Genomic DNA, 23,660 nt, shown 5'->3' with positions numbered 1-23,660 from the left:
TGACCCCCCCATATGCTTAGCTTCCCCCACTGTCAACATTGCCTCCCAGAGTGGTACCTTTGTTACAGTGATAAGTTTTATGTTTTAAAATTCTCTACTACTTGTTGCTAGTATGTAGAAATAGAAATTATTATCGTGCATGCAGTTCTCGCTGTGCATGGTGGTGTGGGAACAAAAACATGACTGTTGTTCAAACTGGAACATTACAAAGCAATCGGAATAATCAATGGTAAAAATTAAATTAGTTGTATTCTTACAAAGAACATGTTCTTCTTACACCAGAAAAGGCCCTTGGAATACAGCAGATGGGTTCATTTGGATCACTCTGAAGTTGGGACATACATCTCTTCGGTTGAAGTTAGGTCACCTGGAGGGGGAGAGAGAAAACCTTTGGGCAAAAAGACAGGTCATAGGTGGTGTTAATGGTCATAGTTCTGCCTGAGGGTCACCAGATCCACTGAGAATCAAGACCCTAAGCCATAGAAAGGGCTAGGTGTCTAGTTGCTGCATTGTTTGCCTGCAGGCCACAACCTGCCATGAATGGATGCAGTATCCAGGAAAGGCAGATCACTCAGGAATCCTTGTGAGGCATATTCGACTTGAAATAAGAGACTGGAGCAAAAACTGTTAGTGAAAAGTAATTCGGTGCACTTTTCTGTTGTTTATAGGAATACAAACCTGCCTTTAATTCAGTCCACTGACTCCCTCTCCTGAGTCTCTCATCCTTTATGAGCTTTAAGGTAAAGGAGAGAGAGCAAAAGATAAAAGAGCCCACAATCCTGTAGTGAGGTGGCGGTCAGGGTGCAGAAGCATCCTAATACTGTAGAGAACACCAGGATCTTTTGTAAACATTTCAGGACAAAAATTATGTGACAGTACCTGGGAAGATAACTAATCCCCCTCAAAAGCAAGAGCATCCAGGCCTGGAGGAACTGCTAGAAGTTTAAATGTTGATTTCAACTTGTGAACGCTAGCATTCAGTAGGATGTGGTTTACATAGGAGCCTCATTTCTAACTCAAGCACTAGCTGGCCCATCGGAAAGGGAAAAGAGAGCCTCTGAACTCAGGGAGCAAAGAAACTTCCTTAGACTCTGACTCCCTTTGGGGACAACCTATTGTATCAGAAAAGTTCCCCCCTGAATTGCAGGGATGCATAAGAGATCTGCTGACTCTGGGCCAAACTCCTGGGAAGTTTGCCAGCAACTAAAGCTCTGTGGCTGAGACAAAACCCAGGGTGGCTATGAAAGAAGGGACAGCGAGAAAATCGTCAGGAACGGACAGACTGCGATAATGACAGGAAGCTAAAACATTTCTAGGGGAAGAAACATCTGTGAGATAACAGAGGAGGGCTAAATATTATTAAGAAGACATTGTGTGAGGAACACTCGTGTTGGAGAACTATCACCCTTTAGGTATCGGGTCTGTTCATTCTCACCCCCACAGAACACGTCCTCTGAGCTCTCCCAGACACATGGTGAAGGGGAAATGCCTGTCTTGCAGCAAATTACTTAAACAGCAACAACAGCAGCAGCAATAACAAAAACCTCTCCAGTATCTTGACTGCCGCCCTGCCATTGGGCTTCTCTGAATCCACTCAGACAAGAAGAGAACAAAGCCTGGAGGGCAGCCACACCTGCCTAGGCAGTTGCATGCTCAAAGGAGAGGGCATCCTTACCATTCCTAAGTCACCAGAGCCCTGGCAACTGAACTTTGTTGGCTCACCCGATGGAGCTGCCACTCCTTCAGCCACAACCAAATAAAGCTAGCACCGTTCAGCTTGCTCACTAACACTGGCTGATGGCTTTTACAGTGATGGATGGCATGCTGATGGGAAAGCTGTATCTACACAATAATCATAGCTGTTCACAGGAACTCCAGGAACCATGTTTTTCTTGATGCCTAGTACATTTCAGGGTCAGTATAGATGTTTAACTAATTTACAAAATCTCTTGCCATCAGACTGAAGGAATTTATAGGTCTTTCAATATGGAACTGTCTAGTTTGAAGTGTAATTAGCAATATCATATGTGTGAAAAGTTATCCAAGTTTACGCTTGACTTCCTTTCTCTGGATGTCAGGCTATTAGCGTCAGAACACTTGAGTAACAGTTTGTTGATATCAGAATTCTAGATACATTGTTTTTTATTATTTTTTGGCATAAAAAAAATCTAAAGAACTTGATAAGGACTTCATAAGGAAGATGCAGTTCAGGAGCCTGAACAATCTCTTTCCCCACTTTCTCAATTGTCTCTTTTCCTGGACTTTCTCAGGAGACAACATGAAAAGAAGCAGCACAAAGACTCCAAAAGCACTTAATAGGCTCTTTCTTCCTTTTGGGAAAAAACATAAAGGGAATATTGTAAGATGCCAAAAACCCTTGAGATTTGAGTAAACTTTGACTGTAGGAGACTTTATGGGTATTTACAGCTATCACAACAGTAAGTCGGCCAATGACTTTTAATGGATGTTAATGACTCAGAATCTGTGGCAACTAGTATATTTCTGGTTTCTAAAATAGGTTACTGGTGCTCTACCAAATTATTTTCAGATATAAATGAAGAATAATAATTAAGGCATGATAAATATACATTTTAGAGGAAATTAGGCATTACTCTCAATGGTAGCCTCAATAATAACAATCTAGAAGCTTTTGAATATGAAGTCCATCAAAGAGCTTGGGTGAAGATAGTAGCGCATGGTATATAATTCTCCCCTATAGTACAGCTTTATGTGAATTTTATATAGATATTTATGCTGATTATTTCCTTCTATGAGGATTTTACTTAATCTACTTTATCTGACATTTAGGACATTTGTTAGACTGGATAGGAATATTTATATCATTACAATCAAATCTCACCACCATAGCATGTTTTTATTATGGCTAAATCTATATTAATATTTTGCTATAATTTCCATTAGACATTTGGAAAGAAGTCACTTTAGCTGTACTCCCAGATATTCAGTGAAGCATAATTTTAATGGAAAATGCTATAAGCATATTTCATTTCCAGAAAGTGAATTAATATCTTAGAAACCTTGCCACTAACTTATTGATCACAAAAAGGATATGGGTATCACTTAAAATAAAAATAAAGTGAAACAATCTCATCATTTCCTCATATTTCCATTTTACCTATTTCAAATTTTCTTTAATGGCCAAGTTAATTCATAATTTTATGTACTTTATAAAATTTATAAGATGATAACTAAGAAATAATTAACTTTAATGCTACGTTTTTATTTTCTTTTTTCTCTTAAATAATATATAGTGCCTATTTGATCACATATTCAAAAAAAGAGTTATTCAAATTCTTAGCTATAGGCTTTATAATAAGAATTGCATATGTTTATATTTATGCATTGAAAAAGAGAAGTATTCAAGGAGCTATGAATAAATTACGGCTCGTTAACTCATTGATCAGCGATATGAAAGGGTGGCAGCCTGGCATATTTTATAAGTCAACAAAAGGACGGTCCTTTTTTTTTTGAAAAAACTATATCCAATGGTGGAGGAAGAGGTCATAGAGAGGACGTGACCACTGGTTGACGTGCAAGCTAGAACTTACCCGCCTCCCGTGTCTCTGGAACATACGTTCTGCCGTCCATTCCCTTACTCATTGCTGCTTTGAGGGTACGGTCTCGAGAGCGTAGTGTGTTACTGAGATCATTTGGACTCTATCTGTGGCTGAACTTAAGACCTCTATGTAAACTCTTAAGATGCTGGGGGACAGAAACAGAGGTACTCATCTTGCTGCTGCCCAGGACAAGCCTCGGATTTAAGCTGGCTTGCTTGTTAACACAGCCACCTACCCACCTGGAATGGCCTTCCTTCCGTGTCTCCTTGCCCTCCGGATAAAGGATGCTAAGTTTTAAACTTCACCCTGGGAACTCCTGAGGAACTGACGTTTGAACTAGCAAGCGGTCAGCACTCCACCTTTCACGGAGAAGAGAAAAGGGGAGACTGCTTCCAAAAACCGAAAGTTCATTCTTTCTTTCAGCATTTGCACAGGGAAGGGTAGACACTAACAGCAGAGGGATGTCTCCTACTTTAAAATGAAGAATGGAATTAAACACGTTTCCGTTGTTTTTCATATTACTTTCTGGAGATCAAATTTGTCACTGGCGAGCTTTGAAGCAAATACACATTATTACATTAAGCTGCTTTCAGTAAAAAAAAAAAAATGCGAAGGAGATAGTATTTTTAAAATACAGATGACCCTCGAACAACACGGGCTTGAACTGCGTGGGTCCACTTTATAGGTGGATTTTTTTTTTCAATAGTAAATACCGCAGCATTATGCGATCCCTGTTAGGTTGACTCGGGGGATGCAGAAGCCGGGATACAGAGGAACCAAGGACATGGTGGGCCGACTATAAGCGATATGCAAGTGCCTGGGGGGCGGGAGGTGGCACCCTATCCTCAGCATTGTTCAAGGCTCAACTATAATATATAATGTATTTTCCAGTATATTTAATTTTCAATCATACTTCCCATCGAGAAGGCTAAAATTAACGTTTACTTAAAAATATTTTAACTGAGTTGACATGAGGCCCCCGTTTTGGGCCCTCACTGAACTGAAGCCCCTCTGGCTCCGTCAGGGAGTTCTTTCCTGCTCAGGTTCACCCTGCCGAAAACGAAACTGAGTTTGGTGCAGGCCAGGCAGGCTTTTATTCAGTGGCCAAAGAACAGAGATGGGAGCTCATGCTCTAAAGGCACCTTCTCCCTGAAGGGAGGGGAGAGAGCGGATTTAAGCGTTAGAAGGCAGGCAGGTCGTCAGGGCTCCAGGAAAGCTGCGGAGAGGTCCAGCGACAGCAGGGCATGCGCAGTCTTCATGCTCCTTTGCCCGGGGCACAAATGGTGCCTGGCAGAGTACAAATCCCCACTTCGGGTGGAGAGCTTAGTCTGACAGTGAAGAATGGTAACTCTCGGATACCTCCAGGTCTCATCTGCGCAGGTGCGTTCCTGTGGTCAATTCAGAGCCTGGTCAGGGCGGTTGACCACTGCATATCTCTCAAAGCATGTATCTCTCAAAGTACAGCTGAAAAGCATCTCTGCCAAATACAAGGTGCTTTTAAAACAAACACCGAATTAAATCAGGGGAAGTGTCCTTCAGATCTCAGGGGTTGGCATGGAAACAGAAAAATCAAGGCGAGAAAAGTGGTGACCTTTAGCCTGCTTTGCCTGCTATTAGCCAGTTCAGTTTGATTTTGCCTTGGGCCTTTGTAGCATCCTGTTGAGAGAACACAACCAGCCTGTATAGTTAAAAACAGTTTCTGCACCTGGGGCCTGGGCTGCACAGTATGGGTGACAATATTATTAATATCTTACTAATAATCATCACAGTAATTATTTTAATAAACTCTACTTGCTCCACTATCAGCTATTAACACCTCAGGTCACTACATTTAGCCAAATGGTGTGAGATACTTCTCTGAAAAATGTTAAGTTCGTCCCCTGGGAAGTGAAGATTATAACTATATATGTGTATATAGCCCTCCCCAGACAAACGAGTGTAGTGGTTAAGGCTCTGGCTCTAAGTCACACGTCTACTGCTTGGTTAAGTGCAAGGTGCTCCTCTATGAGTTCTAATCTTTTCACTTGTAAAATGAAGACAATATTACTAATGCCTAATTCAAAAATTGCCAGGAGTATTAAATGAAATATTCTATGTGAAGTACTTCACACTGTGTCTGGCTCATATTACATGTCAATAAATGTTATTTTTGTTATTGTTACCTCTACAGAATTTTTTTGGTAAATGCTGGATAGTATAAAGTTTGTAAAATCCATTTGTGTATCATTAATATCTGTTTAGTATTAATTACCATTTTATTCGTATCCAGGCCAAAAAACCTGAGTAAATCAGTTTGGGGTATTTGATCTCTGTGTATTATATCAGGCAAAAATAATAGGGCAAGGTCATTATGTGGACCAGGAAACAAATACTTTCTCTTCTGTTGTTTTAATGTAGGGGGAAGGTATCAGATAACTGTATAGTGTTAACACAATTTATTGATGAATTAACGGCATGTTGAATATCGTGGCTGTCTTTTACTTTGGGGCAAACTCTTAGAGAGTGGACATGTATGGGATTTTCTTGCTAGAAGTGAGAGGAGCCATAGGTAGCCCTGTTGGAAGAGCCTGAAGTTTGCGACAAAAGCCATGTCAAAAATAGAATAAGACATCTGCAAAGAGGGAGAGTCTAAGATTTAACTCAAACTCAAAGAGTTCAGTTAAGAGAACATGACACAGTTAGATGGCAAGACGTGCTGGACATGGGTATGCACTGCCTGGTCTCCGCTTCACAGAAGGACCTGAGGCCCACCAGCAGGGAGTGCAGCCAGCACATGGCCTCCAGCTGTCAGCTCCTTCATGCCAGCCTCAGATGCAGAGAGCCAGCTCCCCCGTGTCATGTCCTTCTTGTGACAACCCACAGGCAGCTACAGAGTCAGGTGGAGATCTAAAAGTCCTGTCATTTCAGCAGGGTATGAGACACCCTAACAGGCAATCCTATGCCAGAGCTCTCCACCATATTCACTGAGGCTTCTTCAATCCTGAATTACAGCTCCATTTCCTCTTTTGCCCAATCCAGCTTCTCCCATTCAGTTGTTGATTTCCAATAAAGATCTTGCACCCTAAATTCCATCTCAGTGTCTGCTTCTACAGAGTATAACTTGTGACACTAGAGCAGAGTAAGAAAGGCCTTTTCCTAGCTTATGATTGGGATAGTAAATTAATGTAAAGTTTTTTCCTCAAGTCATTATGAATTATGAGACTATGTATAAGGATTAAAACAATTTGTTTTCTTTGACAATTGCTGGTAATAAAACCAAAATAAATGATATGAAATGCAAATAAAGATGACAATTATTTTCTTGAGAAAAATTAGGAACATGTTAGTATAGGAACCCTAAGGGTTAATATTAGGAAACTTTCATATAATTACTGTTCAGTCATTATTTATCATGCAACGATGTTTATTAAGTAGTAAGTAGTTTTAATGTCAAAATGGTTTCAATATTTTAGGAGATAAATGAAATTAAAAAGTTCAATACAATGTTTTTTATGCTAAAAGATATTATGCACAGGATAAAATCTCCAGTGTGATTTTCTTTATGGTAATTATGATTAGAGGGAGATATGCCAAACTTGGAAATTGTATGTCATTATTTCTTAATGGTTGTGATTTTTTTTTCTTCATGGCATAGTTTTATGATTGTCTTTCAAAAAAAAAAGCATCTAAGCATTAGGAGTTTACTATTAAGTGACTGGATTTCTGCTCTTCTAGTGCTTGTTGTCTAACCAGGGAGAAAGAGCTACTAATAAACGAATGCTCCTGTCTCACAAGTTACTCTTGATATTCTATTGCTAGTAATCCATACAACTTCAGATCCCATTTGTTGTTTTGGCTGCTACATTATGTCACATCAATTAAAAAGACAATTTAAAGTTTATTGCTACACAGACACAGTTCCTCTATGGACAATTTATTGGATGAGGCATTTGAAACTAAGGGCAGAATGTGTGGTGTATTCCTATTAATTTTCATCTTTTTAGATTCAGCACCAGTTTCCAGCCTGTTAAAATCTGTTTATACTTAAATTCTGTCTTCCATCCTTCAAAGGTATATGTCATTTGAAAATTAAATCACTTTCCATCAATACGTACTCTAAAATTTTTGTCAAAAACGTCTTAGAAGTAAGATTCAGAATTTTCCATAAATTTGCCTCAGGTATTATAGTGGCCAATTAGTACTTTCTGAGTTAGGTTATTCAACATATTAGGTATCTATCTAAATGCAAAACTTTCTAGTTTATAGTTCTTAAACTTGTCTCATAAATATAGTGGGAGACAATAGAACAAAAAGAGAAAAAGTTTATTGCATGATAGAGTGGTCTGTCAAGGGTTTTAGACAGGATGAATGACAATGTACCTTGAAGTATGATATATGAGAGATTATCAGTATTTGCAATACCTAAGTTGTCACATAAACAATGGAAGGATATATGAATGAATGGATGAATGAATGAATGAATGAATGAAACTAATATTTAGGTTGACTAACTGATCCATGACAAATAAATGTAAAGTTACCGAAAAAAGATTATTTATCTGGAGGACTTCTCCACTTTTTTTACCTATGAATTTTGAGTCAGGTTTTAGGGTAATAAAATCCACCTTTTACATTTATCTATGCAAATATTTCTTATCTCCTTTCCTTGATGTTTGTTTCAATTTTTGATTCCTAAGAGCTTCTGTGCTTTCCAGGCTTTAAATTTTTGATGACTAAAATCATTTTTGTATTTTCTTTCCTGAATTTAGAAACAGGGCCAAATTATTGTTATTCTATGAGATCTAACAATATCTGATTCCTTTTAGAGATAAATGCCTTCTTATTCTCAAACTTACTCATAAATATTATGTATGGATTAAGCACATTATTTTATTGCTCTTATTTGAATTCCTTTTATTTTCCCCTCCCTCCTACGGATTCTCATGCGCTCTGCTTTTAACATAATCACAGAAGACAGTAGATCTTTTTTATCTATCATCTAAAATAGTCTTCCCCCTGTTCCATACTTATTGATTCTTGTACTTTTAAAATCTCTTTTAGAAATCAATGTTTTGACCTTGACATATTCTTAATTTTAGTAATAAAAATACATTCCTTACTTCAGTTTCATTTTCTTTGACTTGGTTTGCCCTATTGAACTAAAAGTTGTGAAAAGAAAATGGAAAACTTTTTCTCTGAGACATTTTTCTCAATGAATTTGTATTATTCTATTCAAAACATGGCACAAAGATTCCAATAAAATCTGGGCTTTATGTTACCTCGTGTTTAATTTATTTAGGTTGGAAGAATGACAGATTTGTTGGGCTAAATTCTTTTGTTGCCTTTCTGCCCTAGCTTTCCCAGAACACACGTTCTTGCTCACTCATTCGTAATCCCCCTTATGATTTCCAGTCATATGGTTCTCTTTCCAGCCATGACAGTTGATCTTTGAAACGTCTTCTCCCCTATTCTGCCCACTCTCTTTTATTCTTTCACTTTAAATATTGCTTCAAATCTTTCTTCCACTGTTGCATTTACTGTGATTAACCATATGTATCTCCTTCTGACTTCTTATGTTGTGTTTAAATATAATTCCCAGTAGAGCAATTTGAAAAATATTCATATGCTTCATTTGCTTTCCTAATTTTTGTGTGTTTTCTCCTCTGCTTATAATAAAAATACCCCCTTCTCTGACATTAAAATTAAATGGTGTCTCTTATAAGAAGCTTTCCTGTTCCCACTGAACAGAATTCCTTGACCTTTAGTGTGACAAAATGACAATTTTATATGTATCTTGCATAATAAGGAGGTGTCTCAAATGCTGTTTAATAGTTAATTATTAAAAAAAATGCTGGTTTCTGAGTAAGAGATAAATGTATATGTAAATAATCATCGAAATTAAAGCCTTTCCTTCACCATTTTTTTACTACAGACCCTAGGATACGGAAGTGGTTGGAGTTAAGTTATTCACTTAAAATATGAACTGTAGTCATCTTGAAATGCTTTATTATAACTTCCAAAGACTAGTGAATTATTCACCAAATAGTAGTGTTCAATAAATATTTGTTGAATTAATTTTGTCATATAAAATTTAAATGTCATTGTTCATCAAAGAGTAGTTACAGGAAAAGTAATTTTAAGGACTAGGTAAAATAGATGACCACATTCTAAATGGCCAGATCCCTAAGAAAATAGAAAAATAAAATGGAGACTTAGAACAATTTACTTAAACAAAAGAAAGCATTGCCATCTGTCATAATATTTCTTATTTTCTGTTATGTCTGTGTATGTGTATGTGTATGTGCTTTTCCACTATTTCCTCTTTCCTGTGGGTTATTGGAACATTTGTAACACTATTGATTAATCTATATTTTTCAAATTTTATTTTATTGTGGTACAAGCACTTAACATGAGATCTAGCCTCTTCACAAACGTTTAAGTAGACAATGTATTATTGTTGACTGTAAGTGTAATGTACAGCAGGTCTCTGGAGCTTACTCATCTTTAGATGAAACCTCTGTCCATTCATCTGTAGACAGACATGTAAGTTGTTTTCACATCTTGGCTATTGTGAATTGTGCTGCAGTAAACTTGGGAATGCTAATATCTCTTTAAGAACCTCATTTTAATTCTTTAGGATATATGCCCAGAAATGGGATTGCTGGATTATACTGGAGTTCAATGTTTAATTTTTGAGGAACCTCCATACTGTTTTCCGCAGTGGCTGTACCATTCTGCATTCCCACCAACGCTGTGCGAGAGGTCTGACTTCTCTACATCCTTGCCAACACTTGTCTTTTGTTGTCGTTGTTAATAGCTACCCTGACTAGTATGAAATTTTATCTCATTGTGGTTTTGATTTGCATTTCCCTGACAATTCGTGATGTTGAACATCTTTTCATATACTTGTCGGCCGTTTGTATGTCTTTGGAGAAATACTTATTCCAGTCCTTAGCTCACTTTTTATTTTGGTTATTAGTTTTCTTGCTGTTAAGTTGTTTGAGTTCCTTACATTTTTCGAAGATTAACCCTTTATTGGGTTGTTGGCTTCTAAATATTTTTTTCCCATTCTGTAGTTTGCCATTTCACTCTGTTGACTGTATCCTTTGCTGATGAAAGCTTTTCAGTTTGATGTAGTGCAACATGTTTATTTTTCTTCTTGTTGCTTGATTTATCCATATTTTTATTATTATGTCTCTTTATAAGTTTTTAGTGGCTGCTCTAGTATTGGTAAATATTTTTCTGTAAAGGATCAGGTAGTAAATATTATAACCATAGGAGATATATGGTCATTGTTGCACCTAGTCTGTTCTGCAAGGGTAGCAAAAAAAAAAAAAACAACAAAAGCCCAGCTATAAAAAATACATAAATAAATTGACGTAGTTTTGCATCAATCAAACTTTATGTACAACAACAGATGGAAGATAGGTTTTGGTCCAAGGGCAGTAGTTTTCCAACCGCTGCCGTTTCAGGGATCACACTCTCTCTATATAACTTATTACCCTCCACTAATATCAATATTTACCAACTTTAAAGGAAAGTACGTATCTTACTACATTTTAGTCCATTTATCTTCTCCATTCCATGATATAGTTGTAGTAATTAGTATGCCTACATATTTGGAGGATGACATCAGCTAATTTTTGCTCTCAAACATAAAACATAATTTTAAAAACTCAAGAGGAGTTACTGAGTATTAAAAGAGATTTTAAAACTATGAGTAAGTATGGAATAAAGGGAAGACTATTTTAGAAAATAGATAAACAAAAGATCTATTATCTTTAGTGATTATGTTAAAAGCAGAGACCAAGAGGAGTCATAGGAAGTAGAAAACAAAAAAAAAAAAAAGGAATTCAAATAAGAACAATAAAATAAAGTTCCTTTTCTTATTGTCCTAGGAGAGTCACTGAGGGTTTATTTATTTTTTCTGTTTCTCAGACTTGATAATATCCACTGATCTGTTTTTAAGTTCCCTAATTACTTCCTCTGCCAACTCCCTTCTGCTCTTGTGTTTATCCAGTAAGTTTTAAACTTTCGGTTATTGTATTTTTCTGTTTAAATTTTTTCTTTAGTTATTTCTTTTTTTCTTCTCTTCTATTTCTGTTACTTTAAACTTTTTTTCATCTGTTTCAAGAGTGTTTGTAATTGTTTCTCAGAACATTTTTATGATTGATGCTTTGAAATTATGTTGGATAATTCCAACATCTGTGTCATCTCAGTATTGACATCTATTGATTCCTTTTTTTAATGAGATTTTAGATTTTCTTGATTCTTGGAGTAATGAGTTATTTTGGATTGTATCCTGGACATTTTGAGTATTATGTTAAAAAGTCTAATTCCTATTTTACATTCAGGCATTCAATACATAGAGTTTCAAAACATATAGCCTGACCCACTTAGTGGGGTGTGGTTGAAATGTCAAATTAGTTTTCAGAGCCTCTGCAACACTGTACTGACCTGTCCCACTTGTGTGCTACCTAGAGGCCAACCTAGAACTTAGGTGATATCCCACACCGTTCAGTCATCAAACCGCTGCTGTTTTGTATCTCGCTGGTTTCATGTGTGGACTACTGTAAGATCTGCCAAGAACTTGATACGCAGACTTAAAATATCCTTGTCTCTCATTTCATTTCCTCTGAAATTCTCCCTCTCCTCACTCTTTTGTTGGGAAAAAGAGTACACTGCCTCATTTTCCCAGGGAAAGAACGGTGAACAGAGCTCTGCCCACCATCTCCATAGCTGCAATGTCTGGTGGGGAGGAAGAAAAGGGCTGCCTTCTTATTGCAGGATGTGACTAGATGACTGGTCTTTTCTCCCAATCTCTGCGGTGTAAGGAGTGATGTGCCCATCTTATTGCTGGGCAGAGATGAAGGGTATGTCTCCATCCATAGTTGCCGTAACCACATCACCTTGTTGTTGCAGGGCAGGGATGGAAGACAGGGCTCTGTTCACAGTCTCCACACTTGGTAAGAAGGGAGAAGAGCGCAATCTTTTTATTACAGTATTCACCTGACATTAGGTCATAATGTTTCTGCTCTGCTAGATCACTCTTTAACTTGTCCTCTATCTAGAGAGATTAGTCTTGTTTGTTGGCTTATTCATTTTGTTTGTGTCCATTGATGTTTCTGGGTAGTAGACTTCTCCAGCACACAAAAAGAAATCCATATGAGGCAAAACAACTAAGAAATCAATGCTGGGTTATTACTCAAGTCTCGTGGTCCATGGCGACTCCATCTTCCTTCCTGAATCTTTTCTTTTTAACATTTTTTATTGATTTACAATCATTTTACAATGTTGTGTCAAATTCCAGTGTTCAGCACAATTTTTCAGTCATTCATGGACATATACACACTCATTGTCACATTTTTTTCTCACTGAGTTATCACAACATTTTGTGTATATTTCCCTGTACTATACAGTGTAATCTTGTTTATCTATTCTACAATTCTGAAATACCAGTCTATCCCTTCCCACTCTCCACCCACCTGGCAACCACAAGTCTGTATTCTCTGTCTGTGAGTCTATTTCTGTCCTGTATTTATGCTTTGTTTTTGTTTGTTTGTTTGTTTTTGTTTTTTAGATTCCACATATGAGTGATCTCATGTGGTATTTTTCTTTCTCTGGCTTACTTCACTTAGAATGACATTCTCCAGGAGCATCCATGTTGCTGCAAATGGCATTATGTTGTCGGTTTTTATGGCTGAGTAGTATTCCATTGTATAAATATACCACATCTTCTTTATCCAGTCACCTGTTGATGGACATTTAGGCTGTTTCCATGTTTTGGCTATTGTAAATAGTGCTGCTATGAACATTGGTGTGCAGGTGTCATCCTGAAGTAGATTTCCTTCTGGATACAAGCCCAGGAGTGGGATTCCTGGGTCATATGGTAAGTTTATTTTCAGTCTTTTGAGGAATCTCCATACTGGTTTCCACAGTGGCTGCACCACACTGCATTCCCACCAGCAGTGGAGGAGGGCTCCCTTTTCTCCACAGCCTCTCCAGCATTTGCCATTTGTGAACTTTTGAATGATGGCCATTCTGACTGGTACTCTCTTCTGAAAATACAGGCATTCACTCTACAAGCCTTGCTGGGAACACTTAGTTCCTGCAGAAGGAAATGCAGAATAGGAAGGCGGGCCATCAACCAGAGGTGAGAAGGGGCCTCCCCTCCTCTCTCTGTGACTTTCCTGAGCTCCAGACTCTGAGATCTATTAAAATGCTTTAGAGACTTCCTACAAGAGATAGGGTGTCTATGTACAGGATGGGAGGTGGACAGCTCTGTTCCAAGCCAAAGAAGTATCTCTGGAGGACCCCGTGGATGGGAACCTGGGCGTGGTCCTCAGCAGTAGCCCGGGAAGAGTGAGTGCAAAGGGGGACAGACAAGTTCCAAGAGAGTTGTAGTCTGGCGGAAACTCTGTTTTGAGGTCCAGGGTCCTGCTGTGAAGGTAGCAGATGCAAATAAGCCAGGAGACTTGGGGTTAAAAACCTCCTTTATATCCAGACACTGACACAGCCTGGGGACATCCTGGTTGGTTGGAGACAGACAACGAAAGAGATCTGGATATAAAAATCATTGATGGTTATTTAAATTTTCCAAACTTGATTATTAGAGAGTTTGAGGCAGGCTTATCTCATGGGAAGGAGCTTGTGTCTAGAGTCTTAACTTCCCATATTTTCTAGATGTGTGAGCTTACGTTCTCCAGAATAGGGAAGAACACAGTTCTGATGGGAGTCTTGTGAGGTTTAAAAGCTGGGATGATGAGGACATTACCTGGAGTTAATATTTATTATCTGCTGGACAGTGCACTCAGATCTTCCCCAACTTCTGCATTTAACCCTACGATATTATAACATGTGCCACTATGATCTCTTTTCTGCAGAGGAGAAAACTGAGAGTCAACGAAGCAAAGGGTGGCATTGCCTCTCAGGAGTATTGTCACGTGCAGGTAGCCAAGAGATGCTGGGAACTGAGCTGGTCCTCTCTTTCCAGGGTATAAATTGTTAATATTCTTTGTCCCTTGATTTTGGATTTTGCACAATATGGCTTATTAAACTGTCCAGTTCTATGCATGCGGGTGTGTGTTAAGATCACCTCACACGGGATCTACCCTTTACCAAATGTTTAGGTGTGCAACGCGGTATTGTTAACTATGGGCACCACGTTGTGTGGTAGACCCTGAACATCTTGCATGACTGAGCTTTGCAACCATTGAAGAACAAATGTCCACCTCCCCGTTCTCCTGACAACCACAATTCTGCTCCCTCCCTCTGTGTGGTTGACCATTACGGATACTTCACAGAAGGTGAACCATTCAGTCTTCATTGTTCTGTGACTGGCTTATTTCACTTGGCATCATGTCTTCAAAGTCCATCCATCATATTGCATATGGCGGGACTGTCTTGCCTTTCAAGTCTTGGATCATATCCTGTTGCATCAGCCCAGTTAAGGCAGGCTGAGCAGATTGGCGTGGAGCAATTATTAAATTTTGTCCCTGAGGCCCCAGAGCCATCACACCTGAGCCCAACCCTTTGTCTTGGAGACACATTAAATGCCCTCTGTTGCTCTTGGCCACCTCATCCTATCTCATCCTCAGGTGACCAGGAGCCCTTGCAGCTCCAAGAGATGGTTCTTCTGCTCTGATCATGGCACTCAAGCTCTTGATCCATTCAAACCAGGACTAACCTTCTGTGACCAATGAGGTCTGAGTTCTTCATTGCTGCCCAGGGTCCACCTCAAGCCCGGCTAGTGTGTATTTTAATTCCAAATGACTCCCTCTTGCTTCTTCACACTGCCAGCTCCCCTGGCTCTCCTCCATTCACGTCTTTGCCTGGCCTGCCCAGTTTTTCCCAGCACGGGGTCCCCACCGGCCACAGTGTGACATCAGAGCTGCATGTCGGCCTCCCCAGAATTTTTTCTCGGTTGCTTCTCTGCCTGCATCCGGAGTAGGACCCTCCTGCCCTCCCCATGCGTCTCGTCTTTCCAGCGGCCCCTGGTGTGGACAGGGCTCACCTCCCATGCAGTGCCCAGGTGGGCTTCCTTGGACCCACACTGCTTGACCTGAATACGTTGGTGCAGTGACAAACGTCCCAACCCAGAAATCCCCTGGGCACGCACGTGTAGGGCACACGGGTCCCCCTCTCCCGTTCTCACTCAGTCTTTGTCTCTTTCCATCTCTTTTGATGTTGTTAACAACAGCGCATCACATTTAAAGCCATAAGGGGCCCATTCCTGCATTCATCCCACTGTGTGTGTGCCGACAGAGCGTTTGGTTTGGTAAAACACACCTGTTGCAATTTTAACCTCTCAATTTCAGCTTAAATCAGGCATCTTCCCTTCCAATCATGTGGCATGTCAATGGTCTAAAGATCTTTTTAATTTTTGTGTTTCCTTTCTTTCCCTTCTGTGATTGTTCTTCTTTTGAAAGAGGGCACTCAGCTTTGGAGTTCCCAAGACAGCTGGATAGGTTGGTATTTTGACAAAAAAAAAACTGGATCTGTATCGTTTCAGGAACACAGATTCCCCAGCCCCCAGAATAGAGCTTATGCGTGGTCCACGTGCTAAAACAGATCCGTCTGAAGGGCAGCATGATGGTGTCTGGACAGCCAGATGCACTGGGCCCGTTCAGGCCAATTAACATCCCCTTGACATGCCAAAGTCCTCTGAATTGTTAGAAAAGCAAGAGCCGTGTTTCTCGTGGCTGTTGATGAGCTGAATTAATATCGCAATTATTCCTAGGCTCTTGGGGCTTGTCTGAGTTGCTTTTGAAACACAGAGAGGTAGCTGACTCGCCCACTCAGACGTGTATTTTGATATTTGCTCTTTGACACTCAAATATAGTTAACAATCCAAATTAGAAGCTGTTGACCAGCCCAAAGCCAGATCGTGGGTCCATTTTTGTTTCTGTTTTGTTTGGAAGATGGGTTATTTTTAAAAAAGATTTCTCTTGCCCCACATTTGCTCACTGACAATCAGTTGTACCATCTCCAGCGTCTGTAGGATTTCATTCCACTGGTAACTTACAAGCCAACAGGAACTCAAGAAAGGCAGTCATAACCAAGAGGAGTTAACCCCCCAAGCCAACATGAGCCCAGATGGTACGTTTTCCCCTGGACAGAATGGTGTCCATGGATGTCTCCTGGGTGCAAGGTTCTGTTTCCTTAAGACAGGGAACCTGCTAAGTGGGGAGGGGTGACTTGACGCGGGTCCCACATTCCTCCTGGACTCTCCTCCCTCTCCGGTGTGAATTAGTAAAAACATAGGGGGAAATACAAGAGATGGATTTGTCTCTTTATTGCTTTCCTATAACCATAACTAGCTGCTGCTTCTAAGGCTCCCTCAACATTCTGATCAGTTGCACCCTTAACCGTGTCCCCATTCCCCCCACCCTCCTACAGTCCCCAGTTAAGGGCTGGCTGACATCAACTCATAGGCAGCTTCCACTCTGCTTTGTCCTGCTCTTTCAACTTCCTGTACTGTTGTTTTTTTTTTTTTATCTCCATAAGAATGGGAAAAATATCATAACACTGTGGGATTAAATATTTAAACGGAATTTCAAAGAAGTGAACAAATATGATGGTAATTCACTATTTCCCTGTTTGCTAAGGATGTTTATAGGCATGTGTATGGAATGGCTTCTTTTTTTTTTTTTCCTGGTTTTTCACCTGCCAGAGAGCTGGGTTAGGTAACATGGAAATGTGCACATGACTATCCTAATTTTAGAGAGACTCTGAAAATAAATGTGCAGCACTATGCCCATTTCACAGTTATGGTAAGGTTTAGTTTAGCCTTTGAATGACCCAATTTTCCCCCCAGGCAGTGCTGTGGCTATCAGGCTTATGGCCACATCAATAAAACTACACAAGGCATACAGGCAGCTAAAGGAGTCCAAGTTTTAGGTGACAGTTTTTAAAAATAGACTTACCCTATGATCCAGCAATCCCACTCCTGGGCATATATCCTGAGGAAACTTTAATTTGAAAAGACACCTGCACCCCAATGTTCACAGCAGCACTGTTTACAATAGCCAAGACATGGAAACAGCCTAAATGTCCATCAATAGTTGACTGGATAAAGAAGATGTGGTATATTTACACAATGGAATACTACTCAGTCATAAAAAATAATAAAGTAACGCCATTTGCAGCAACATGGATGGACCTGGAGAATGTCATTCCAAGAAAGAGAAAGAAAAATACCATGTGAGATCATTCATATGTGGAATTAAAAAAAAAAGACAAATGAGCTTATTTACAAAAGAAAAACAGACTTACAGACATAGACAAGAAACTCATGGTTATGGGAGGGGTAGGAGGTGGGAAGGGATAAATTGGGAGTTCAAGATTTGCAAATACTACTATATATAAAATAAATAAACAAGTTTATACTGTGTAGCACAGGGAACTAGAGTCAATATCTTGTAATAATCTACAATGAAAAAGACTATGAAAAGAAATATATGTATGTACACATATGACTGAGGCATGATGCTGTGCATCAGAAATTGACACATTGTAAACTGACTGTGCTTCAATTTAAAAAAATAAATAAATTGATTAAAAAAAGAAAGAAAAAAAAAACTCAGATAGTGTAGAGAACTGTTCCAATTGGGTATCTGTGCTAGACTCAAGCCAGCTTCTTATAGGACCTGCTTGACAATTTGACCTTCTATGATGTTAAAGACCTTCATTGTCCAGGAAGTAACTACAAGTGTGATCATCAGCTAATGACCAATTACCTGTTTCAAAGAACAGCGTCCGGCTCGGTTCTGAAAATCTCTTAAGAGGTACAAATGCCTTTCAGAGAAATCAGTCTCAAATGTGCACTCCATCAATGCATCTTTTTCCTGCTGGGGCATTTATGCAGGCTAGTAAGTTCTGAAGTGTCAAATGATTTTTTTTTTTTTGTCAAATGAATTGCACCCTTAGTCTTTTTTTCCCGTGAATTGATTGTAATCAACTTTACATTGAACTTCAAGTATCTCATTTGGACATAAGTCTTTTCTTCTGAAATCTGGCATTTTTAGGTTGTACAAATTCATAAATTTCTGAGTCCCCAAGTACAAGAGATGCCAGGGTTCCAGACTCTGAGGACATAAACCAAAGTCCATCCATGGATGAGATGAGTCAAAAGATGTAAAGTGGACCACTTCCAGAGCCCTTCTTTGGGTGTGGGAGGAAGGGGAGTCAGAGAGAAATATAAAAGTATGAATTATCTGATGAATAAAAAGAATCTTAGATTCATACAATTTGAGAAATGGGAGAAATCATAGAGACCTTCAAGTGATTCATTCTCAGACTCATTCCGATGAGGGACCTATTTTGCTTTCTATTTTTATTTATTTGTTTATGTTTCTTTTTCAACCTCAGTTGTTCACCTGTGATGAAATAAATTCTCCCAACCACCTGAATGTCCTTGGAAGGGTACCTGGTGCTGCCGGTGAGAACCCAGCTCAGCTGACCTCTCCATCTCCACCCAGTGAGACCCTGAGCATAGAATGCAGCTAACCCTCACCAGGACTCCCAGTAAACTGTGGTAACAAAATGTGAGCCCATCCTTCTGTGATTTGAATAACCATGCACTTGGATGTTGGATCCTGAAATGTTTTTCTGTAATAGAGAAGAACAAACTTGACTCCATGTTGGATCAGTTCCTTTGGCTCTAACCCTCAGCTCTGTTTCCTGTGCTGAGTCATGCTGGTTCTGCACTTTTTGTAAGAGACCGTTGCCTTTACAGGAGAGCCCACCCTCAAGGCTCTGACCTTTAAGGATGTTAACACTTTTCCGTTCATAGAGAGATCAAAAAGTTGCAGAACAGAGAATAACATTTGTTTTGCTGGAGGTTTGCAGGGGCACTGTGACCTGACCCACGGGCACAGCTGCAAGATCACAGGATTCCTGCACCGAGAAGTTTGCAACAACCAACCACCCCCTCCCCTTTTTAGTATAAAAAGAGCCTGAATTCTGACCTGGGGAAGATGGTTCTCCAGGACATTAGTCCCCTATCTTCTTGATCTGCCAGCTTTCTGAATAAAGTCGTCATCCCTTGCCCCAACAGCTCGTCTCCTGATTTGTTGGGCGAGCAAAATGAGTCTGGACTCGGTAACATTCTTGGAAAGTGAGTCACTAAAGCCAGCCTTGCAGAGGTTTCTTTTCCATTATCTTTGGAATTTCTTTTGGAAGGAGGATTCACCATGTTGTGTGAGATGTGGTGATGCCCAGGGCTGCCCATGTTGCCATCACAAGGGGACAAATATGAAAACGAAGGACAAAAGACTAAACATTCAGAACCATCGGAAAAGTCATTGTTCCCTGTGAGGTCATCTAGCTACTGACTTCGTCAACCACTTCCTGCTTGCTGTGAGCTATTAAATTAAATGTCTTCAATGTCTTAAGCCATGTGAACTGGCTTCCTATGCAACTGAAAATAAACTGGTGCCAAAGATTGTGGGGTTTGTGTTTCCCTCTGTGGATCGTCCTGGAGGGGAGCCCCAGGCAGTGAAGGGCAAGGACATGTTGAAGGAGGAGTCACAGGAAGGAGTAAGCAAGAGGATAAAGAAGGTCCTAGGGGGGTAAAAATGCAATGTCTGTGGTCTTCTGTACTTGGGTGCCAGGGCCAGCTCCGTCTTCAAAGGAGAGAACGTGGAGGGGCCTGGGTGCCACTGAGTGGGGGTCACACGAGAGGGACCCCTGCTCCATCCAGAGCCACCATGGGGAGTGTGTGGAGGATGAGGAGTGAGAAGTGGCCCTGGGAAGATGTGGAGGAAGGAGTGATTTCCAGGATCAGGGCAGGCTGAGCAGACCAAGCCTGAGAAATAGCCAGGTGTTCTCCCAGAAAGTCAAAGAACCATCTTCCAGCTACCACCCAACCTGACAGAAGGACCGCTTCCAGTGTAAAACGGGGCACCTTCTCAGTGAGCGGTGGTCAGAAGATGCTCTCTGCACTCTGACAGCCTCAGGACCCCAGAGGATGCTCTCTGCATCCCAGCAGCCTCGGGACCCCAGAGGATGCTCTCTGCACCCCGACAGCCTCAGGACCCACAGCAGAACATGGGGAGTAGAATTGTGCATGACAATCCCACTTGGAGGGAGGCGGGTAGGTGAGAGGCTGGAACATTTTCTAAAGGTTTTTAATCTTAAGTTTCTTTTTATTCTATAAGAATTGTACAGCATGTGTTTTTTATATCAACTTTTTCCCATTTATTTTTGGGGGGAGGGGAGGTAATTGGGTTTATTTTCTCATTTATTTTAGTGGAGATGCTGGGGATTGAACCCAGGACCTCATGCATGCCAAGCATCGGCCCTACAACTGAGCTATACCCTCACCCTAAGCCTGTCTCTTAAGAGAAACCCTCAACCTGAGTTGTTTCTAATCCTTCAGTAAATATTCCAACGTCTCCAAGAACTGAAAGGGGACTGAGAAAGATAAAAGAATTCTTAGCCTAGAAACCCCTAAGAAAAGATGGGAGAACGTCTCCAGAAGGCAAGACTTCATTGGAGGAAGAAAAGTTAAAAAGAAGAACTCAAGACACCGAGAGAGGCGTCAAAGTAATTCTTGGGGGCGAGAAAATAAAAAGAAAGAAAGAAAGAAGAAAAGCGCAGAGGAGGTGCCTGGAGAACAGAGTTTTCTCCGAGATGAAAAGCCTTTCTCTTTCTCTTTATCCTTCCACAAATCCTTAAAATAAGAACAAAACACAATGAGAAAAGTTGACAGGCGTTTTAATTATTTAATTAGAAATATTTAGATACCTTAATTTTCAATTTTCCCAAATGGCATTCTTTGGCGAAATACAAAATATATATATAAATTATGTAAGAATTATGGTCTTTCTTGCAAAGCCTTTGTTCTCTCCTGACACTCTATTAGTAATTTTCGAGAGTGAACCATTTTGTTCTTTAGAAATATCATTCTACAGGTTAGACATGATTTGTCATTCTTTGAGCTTTAAAACCCTTTTTTTTTCTTATATAATGCTTGTTTTTCCTTTTACGCCAGCCACCCTAAGCTGAATTCTAAACAGCCGAAACATAATTTAATTATGTTCATTGAATTCCGGTAAGTAGGTTTTCACTGATTTTTTTCCTCCCATTTTTCAAAGGTTCATTGTACAAGATAGAGGGAGATAATTAGGACCGTCTTTGGAATCTGCACTTTTGAGACTGCAACATAGATCTGAATTTTCCCACGAAAGCTTTGCTAAACTTTCCTAAACTTGCTCAAAACGGTGATAATCCCCTGGCGATACTCCGGCTTCTGCTTGGAAATTCCAGAAAAAGGTTTCAGCTCAGATCCTGTGACACACTCTGAGGCAGCACCAGAGGCCCCATGGTGACTTCCTGACTCACAAGACCTTGCCCATCCTGAGTCTGTAAGCCTCAGGGCTCAAAATACCCAACGTGCTTTCTGCTAAAGCAGGAACTGAAACGAACAAATAGGGTTTGTTTCCAGGGGTTCCAGAGTATGAAAAAGAGGTTTCCAGGAACTCCCCAGAAAGATCCAGGGGGAGCTCACCATCCTTTTGTCCAACATGCATACAGTTTGTCACACATCTCTCCTTTAATGAGCATCTCTTGAGGACCCTCCATATGTACACCTGGTCATTACAAGAAACAATCCCAAAACCCTTACTAAACCCACCCAGGTTCCCGGCCTCATTTAATACTGTCTTTCTTCCTCCTTCCCTTACAGTTTATAGTCCAGAACCATCTGAATACTGAGAGTCTGGGAGGGTACTTGACTTTGATCCATATTGTTGGCAGCCATGTTCACTGCCTGGAATTCCTTATTTGCACCTTCTTCTGTATCCCCCATCAGTGTTTCCTCCTCCCCCAACCCAGCGCTCACACATCTCCTCTTCAAACTTTTTCCCATTGCATCGTGCCTTCAGGGAGTCAGTCACACCCCTCTGGGTCCTAACATAGTGCTTCCCTGGCATAAACGATCATAATTTACTCATGGTGGTGATTGCTTCCTTCTGGGAAGGGTTGGATGTTATGTCTCATCCCTTGAGCTTCAAACGGGAAACAGTGCAGACAAGTCAAATGGGATTTGAATTAAACTTTGAAATACTAGCTGGCCACCCCATCCCCTCCTGCAGGGAGAAATGGTCCTGCCTTTTATAAATTTGTTCTGGCCACACTGGGATCCATGAATCACATTTCCCTCTGCACTAACAGACAGAGACATTGCTCCAAGTTGAGTTACTTGGATTCCTTGTGCTTCTATCTTCTTGCCAATAAAATGGGAATAAAATAGAAGTGTCCGTCCCATAGGGTTGAGGTTAAGCTTAAAGGAGATAATACATTTAAAGTATTTAGAGAGCTGCTGGTTAAGGTAGATCTCATCTCTCAATAAAAGCTCATACGTGGAACAATTGTTACTGTCATTAGAGATTTGAAGTGATAAACACAGCTTTTTATCAGTTCCATGAATCGCGCTAATTCCAGAAGAGTAACTTGGTTAGGAAAAATCTATGTTATCTTCCTTTTTAATTTTATTTTATTGAGTTATAGTCAGTTTACAATGTTGTGGCAATTTCCAGTGTAGAGCACAATTTTTCAGTTATACATGAATATATATATATTCATTGTTGCATTTGTTTTTTCTCTGTGAGCTACCACAAGATCTTGTATATATTTCCCTGGGCTGTACAGTATAAACTTGTTTATCTATTCTATATACACCTGTTAGTATCTATAAATCTCGAACTCCCAGTCTGTCCCTTCCCACCAGCCTCCCCTCTGGCAACCACAAGTCTGTGTTCTATGTCTATGAGTCTGTTTCTTTTTGACATTTAAGTTCATTTGTCTTTTTTTTTTTTAGATTCCACATATGAGTGATATCATATGGTATTTTTCTTTCTCTTTCTTGCTTACTTCACTTAGAAGGATGATCTCCAGGTCCATTCATGTTGCTGCAAATGGCATTATTTCATTCCTTTTTATGGCTGAGTAGTATTCCATTTCATAGATGTACCACTATTTCTTTATCCAGTCATCTGTAGATGGACATTTAGGTTGTTTCCATGTCTTGACTATTGTAAACAGTGCTGCTGTGAACACTGGGGTGCAGTTGTCTTCCTAGATTAGAGTTCCTAACTGCAT

This window comes from Vicugna pacos, chromosome 13 (genome assembly GCF_048564905.1).
Source record: "Vicugna pacos chromosome 13, VicPac4, whole genome shotgun sequence".
Taxonomy (NCBI): domain Eukaryota; kingdom Metazoa; phylum Chordata; class Mammalia; order Artiodactyla; family Camelidae; genus Vicugna; species Vicugna pacos.
The sequence above is the reverse complement of the archived record's forward strand: the minus strand, read 5'-3'. Positions refer to the sequence as shown.